At 38.7% G+C, this 5,935-nt stretch overlaps 1 protein-coding gene across 2 annotated transcripts in view; it reads left to right on the top strand.

Annotated features, from left to right (window-relative positions):
- Positions 1–420: 420 nt before the first annotated feature.
- Positions 421–5,935, top strand: part of tbck (TBC1 domain containing kinase) — a 111,117-nt gene continuing 105,602 nt past the window's right edge. For both annotated transcript variants that reach the window (XR_014533086.1, XM_083538662.1), the window contains exon 1: positions 421–566. The gene's annotated coding sequence lies outside the window, so the exon portion shown is untranslated. The remainder of the gene's footprint in view (positions 567–5,935) is intronic.

Raw genomic sequence — 5,935 nt, 5'->3', positions numbered from 1 at the left:
TCTAGAGTTGATATACCTAAAATTATTTCTTGTTGTGTAATTTGACTATAGGATACTAAATTATATATAAAATGTACCAAATTAGGTGAAAAAAGTTTTTCAACACATCGATGAATAAATACATACATTAAAAAAGTGTTATTGAACACCAAAAATGGCAAGCAATAAAAAAAATTCTACATAATCACATTATCTATTTTGTTATTTTATTTTATTTTTAATATTATTTTATCTATAATTTAAATTATTTTTCAAATACACTTCTAAAGGTTATTTTCGTATGTTGTATGTGTTTCTTCCAAATTGTCCAAATCAGTTTCTATAATAATACTACTACTACTACTACTAATAATAATAATAATATTAATCTATTTCGAACATTTCTGAAATTTCTTTGGCACTTTATTTATAGGAAGCGTGCTTAACCGGAGTCGCTGAGTGATGACGTCAATGCACATGACCACATTTTCTGTTTATACCGGACTCCGGAAATAATTTCACAAATATCAGAGGAGTAAAGTAGAAGAAGGGGTATGGAGCAATCGGTTTAGTGTTTTGTGGAAAAGGTAATGCCATATAAGATCTTGGTTTATTCTAATAATTGTGATCTTTTCATTTTGAAAGGAAGATGTATATAACGGTGTTGATGCTTTGAGCAAGTGTCCATTCATCAGCTTGAGATGTTCTGATCCATATGCAATTAACCCTGCAGGTCTCTTTCTCTCTCTTCTCTCTCTCTTTATATATATATATATATATATATATATATATATATATATATATATATATATATATATATATATATATATATATTGCAGACACCTGGTTATAATCATGGTATGTGCTTTTTGAGCATCATATTTTACATTTAGTCCCAATTTGCTCTTAAAATTCCTCCACTCTTTTGGGAAGATGTTCTACTAGATTTTGGAGTAGTAAAGTACTGATGTAAGTGAGGTGAGGAAGCCTGGGGTTTGAGATCAGTACTCTAAAGCAGGAGATCCTCCACTCCAACCCATGTCAACCATGTCTTCATGGAGTTTGCTTTGTGCACAGGGTCATTCTAGTGTCTTCTAGTTCAAGTGAATGGAAAATGTAATGTTTTACTGCATCCAAAGACATTCTATACAATTGTGTGCCTTTAGCTTTGTGGTAACAGTCTGGGGAAGAACTACATTCGGCTGGAAAAGTCAGGTGTCCCAATACCTTTTGTTTAAATCATGTATATGTAAATATATGTACAACAAATACATATAAAGGTTATAGCAGTTATAAATGGGCAGACACTGTTAAATAAGTACAACAAATAAATAGATATAAATGCTATGGCAGTAAAAAAAAAAATGTGCAGAAGATGAGCAAGTACACTAAGTAGTTTTATTTATATATATATTTATATGAAGAAAAAAATAATAATTATATATATATATATATATATATATATATATATATATATATATATATATATATATATATATATAACATAATTACACTGTACATATATGTAAAATATTAGTGCAAGTATGTATGTAAGGCACAAAATGTGTAGAGAGTGAGGGGTATATAAATGTACAATATGCAATATGTACAATGTATATACACCTGTACAGAAGATGATGTCTAAGATGATGTCTGATCCATGATTTCTAAGTGGGAGAACTTGCAAAATAGTTCAAATACTTTTCAAATAATTTTCCTCACTGTATATATAAATGCTATATCAGTAAAAAATGTGCAGAAGCTGATGTATATACAACTGTACAGAAGATATACTGTATACAGTGTTTATACAGTGTTCTAACGATGTCGTGTGGAGTTCAGTCGGGTGATGGTGGATTAAAAACGTGGCCCTGAACCTGCTGGTTCTGGTGAATATGTTCCTGTATCTGCTTCTTGATGGAAGGAGCTTAAACATTTTGTGACTGGAATGTGAATGATGATGTTTTGATGCGTTGATATATATATATATATATATATATATATATATATTAGGGATGCATCGAATATTCGGCCACCGGAAATATTCGGCCAAAAATATATATATATTTTCCCACTTAGAAATCATGGAGGGGTCTGAAATTGTCATCGTAGGTGCATGTCCACTGTGAGAGACATAATCTAAAAAAAAAAAATCACAATATATGACTTTTTTAACTATTTATTTGTATGATACAGCTGCAAATAAGTATTTGAACACCTGAGAAAGTCAATGTTAATATTTGGTACAGTAGCCTTTGTTTGCAATTACAGAGGTCAAATGTTTCCTGTAGTTTTTCACCAGGTTTGCACACACTGAAGGAGGGATTTTGGCCCACTCCTCCACACAGATCTTCTCTAGATCAGTCAGGTTTCTGGCCTGTCGCTGAGAAACACAGAGTTTGAGCTCCCTCCAAAGATTCTCTATTGGGTTTAGGTCTGGAGACTGGCTAGGCCACGCCAGAACCTTGATATGCTTCTTACAGAGCCACTCCTTGGTTATCCTGGCTGTGTGCTTCAGGTCATTGTCATGTTGGAAGACCCAGCCTTGACCCATCTTCAATGCTCTAACTGAGGGAAGGAGGTTGTTCCCCAAAATCTCGCAATACATGGCCCCGGTCATCCTCTCCTTATTACAGTGCAGTCGCCCTGTCCCATGTGCAGAAAAACACCCCCAAAGCATGATGCTACCACCCCCATGCTTCACAGTGGGGATGGTGTTCTTGGGATGGTACTCATCATTCTTCTTCCTCCAAACACGTTTAGTGAAATTATGACCCAAAAGTTCAATTTTGGTCTCATCTGACCACATGACTTTCTCCCATGACTCCTCTGGATCATCCAAATGGTCATTGGCAAACTTAAGACGTGCCTGGACATGTGCTGGTTTAAGCAGGGGAGCCTTCTGTGCCATGCATGATTTCAAACCATGACGTCTTAGTGTATTACCAACAGTAACCTTGGAAACGGTGGTCCCAGCTCTTTTCAGGTCATTGACCAGCTCCTCCCGTGTAGTTCTGGGCTGATTTCTCACCTTCCTTAGGATCATTGAGACCCCACGAAGTGAGATCTTGCATGGAGCCCCAGTCCGAGGAAGATTGACAGTCATGTTTAGCTTCTTCCATTTTCTAATGATTGCTCCAACAGTGGATCTTTTTTCACCAAGCTGCTTGGCAATTTCCCCGTAGCCCTTTCCAGCCTTGTGGAGGTGTACAATTTTGTCTCTAGTGTCTTTGGACAGCTCTTTGGTCTTGGCCATGTTAGTAGTTGGATTCTTACTGATTGTATGGGGTGGACAGGTGTCTTTATGCAGCTAACGACCTCAAACAGGTGCATCTAATTTAGGATAATAAATGTAGTGGAGGTGGACATTTTAAAGGCAGACTAACAGGTCTTTGAGGGTCAGAATTCTAGCTGATAGACAGGTGTTCAAATACTTATTTGCAGCTGTATCATACAAATAAATAGTTTAAAAATCAGATATTGTGATTTCTGGATTTTTTTTTTTAGATTATGTCTCTCACAGTGGACATGCACCTACGATGAAAATTTCAGACCCCTCCATGATTTCTAAGTGGAAGAACTTGCAAAATAGTTCAAATACTCTTCAAATAATTTTCCTCACTGTATATATAAATGCTATGGCAGTAAAAAATGTGCAGAAGCTGATGTATATACAACTGTACAGAAGATATACTGTATACAGTGTTTATACAGTGTTCTAACGGTGTTGTGTGGAGTTCAGTTGGGTGATGGTGGAAGAAAAACGCTGCCCCTGAACCTGCTGGTGTGAAGAGTCATTGATGATGTTTTGATGTGTTTATATATATATATATATATATTAGTGGAACCCGGTTATGTCGGTGTCCTAGGGGGTCGCCAAAAAGCATCGAGGTAACCGATGATCGAGATAAACAAAAATCAAAATGTCGGCAGTATATTAACGTGCTTGAAATTTCTTTATGTACATGATGTGCGTTAATAAATGAGAATGTGCATGCACGTGTTTTTGAAGGTTTTTTTTACACAACAGTGTAAAATTTGTTTGATGAAGGCATGTTATAAAAAATACATACAGTACATGTTTATCTGTCAGGAATCCACCTGCCACGCCCCCTTCAGCCCCCTTCAGCGTGTCAGGTGTTTTCTCGGCCGCTTTCTCTGAAGCTCCCGGCTTTAATCGCGCACATCTGGTGCTCGTTTATCATCATCACCAGCTCCTATTTAAACTTCCACACTCTCACTGTCCGTTATTGTTGGTATATGTTGGTTCACGGCGGTTGTTGTTATCGCGCATGCGTATCCCGGTACGTGTCTTCCCACCGGCACTCTCTCACCGGCTGCTCTTTTCTTCCCAAAGCGCATCGCGGATTCACCCCCCGATCCTGCCGGTGTTTATTCTATGCTTTGCTCATCCCACGTTCCGCGCCGCCAAGCGCGGCTTTCGCCTTCCGTTCATCGCATAACATTTAACAACAAAAGGCATATGTGCACTAACTAACAGCAGAGATTCACCAGTATACAATACAACACCTGTAGCAGCTGTAAGACTTGATTTTTCCGCCACTTCCGCGAGTTCTTCTGCGGCGGCACCGAGATAACCGACGTTAAATGGCAAATTTTTCCCCCTTGTGCTCGAGATATCAGGGTTCGGCGACATAAAAAAAAAGTCGACATAACCGATAAAAAATGCTTAGAAAAAGCGAGAATTTGGCGTTTCCACTTCAAAAACGTCGACTTAATAGTGTTGTCGAGTTAACCGAGGGCGAGATAAGTGGGTTCCACTGTGTATATATGTGTGTGTGTGTGTGTGTGTGTATATATATATATATATAGTGAGGAAAATAAGTATTTGAACACCCTGTTATTTTGCAAGTTCTCCCACTTAGAAATCATGGAGGGGTCTGAAATTTTCATCGTAGGGGCATGTCCACTGTGAGAGACATAATCTAAAAAAAAAAATCCAGAAATCACAATATCTGATTTTTAAACTATTTATTTGTATGATACAGCTGCAAATAAGTATTTGAACACCTGTCTATCAGCTAGAATTCTGACCCTCAAAGACCTGTTAGTCTGCCTTTAAAATGTCCACCTCCACTACATTTATTATCCTAAATTAGATGCACCTGTTTGAGGTTGTTAGCTGCATAAAGACACCTGTCCACCCCATACAATCAGTAAGAATCCAACTACTAACATGGCCAAGACCAAAGAGCTGTCCAAAGACACTAGAGACAAAACTGTACACCTCCACAAGGCTGGAAAGGGCTACGGGGAAATTGCAGTGGTGAAAAAAGATCCACTGTTGGAGCAATCATTAGAAAATGGAAGAAGCTAAACATAACTGTCAATCTCCCTCGGATTGGGGCTCCATGCAAGATCTCACCTCGTGGGGTCTCAATGATCCTAAGGAAGGTGAGAAATCAGCCCAGATCTACATGGGAGGAGCTGGTCAATGACCTGAAAAGAGCTGTGACCACCGTTTCCAAGGTTACTGTTGGTAATACACTAAGACGTCATGGTTTGAAATCATGCATGGCACAGAAGGTTCCTCTGCTTAAACCAGCACATGTCCAGGCACGTCTTAAGTTTGCCAATGACCATTTGGATGATCCAGAGGAGTCATGGGAGAAAGTCATGTGGTCAGATGAGACCAAAATAGAACTTTTGGGTCATAATTCCACTAAACGTGTTTGGAGGAAGAAGAATGATGAGTACCATCCCAAGAACACCATCCCTACTGTGAAGCATGGGGGTGGTAGCATCATGCTTTGGGGGTGTTTTTCTGCACATGGGACAGGGCGACTGCACTGTATTAAGGAGAGGATGACCGGGGCCATGTATTGTGAGATTTTGGGGAACAACCTCCTTCCCTCAGTTGGAGCATTGAAGATGGGTCGAGGCTGGGTCTTCCAACATGACAATGACCCGAAGCACACAGCCAGGATAACCAAGG

The sequence above is a fragment of the Silurus aristotelis genome, assembly GCF_946808225.1.
Source record: "Silurus aristotelis genome assembly, chromosome: 4".
NCBI lineage: Eukaryota > Metazoa > Chordata > Actinopteri > Siluriformes > Siluridae > Silurus > Silurus aristotelis.
Note: the sequence above shows the minus strand (reverse complement) of the source record. Positions and strands in the feature narration are given on the sequence as shown.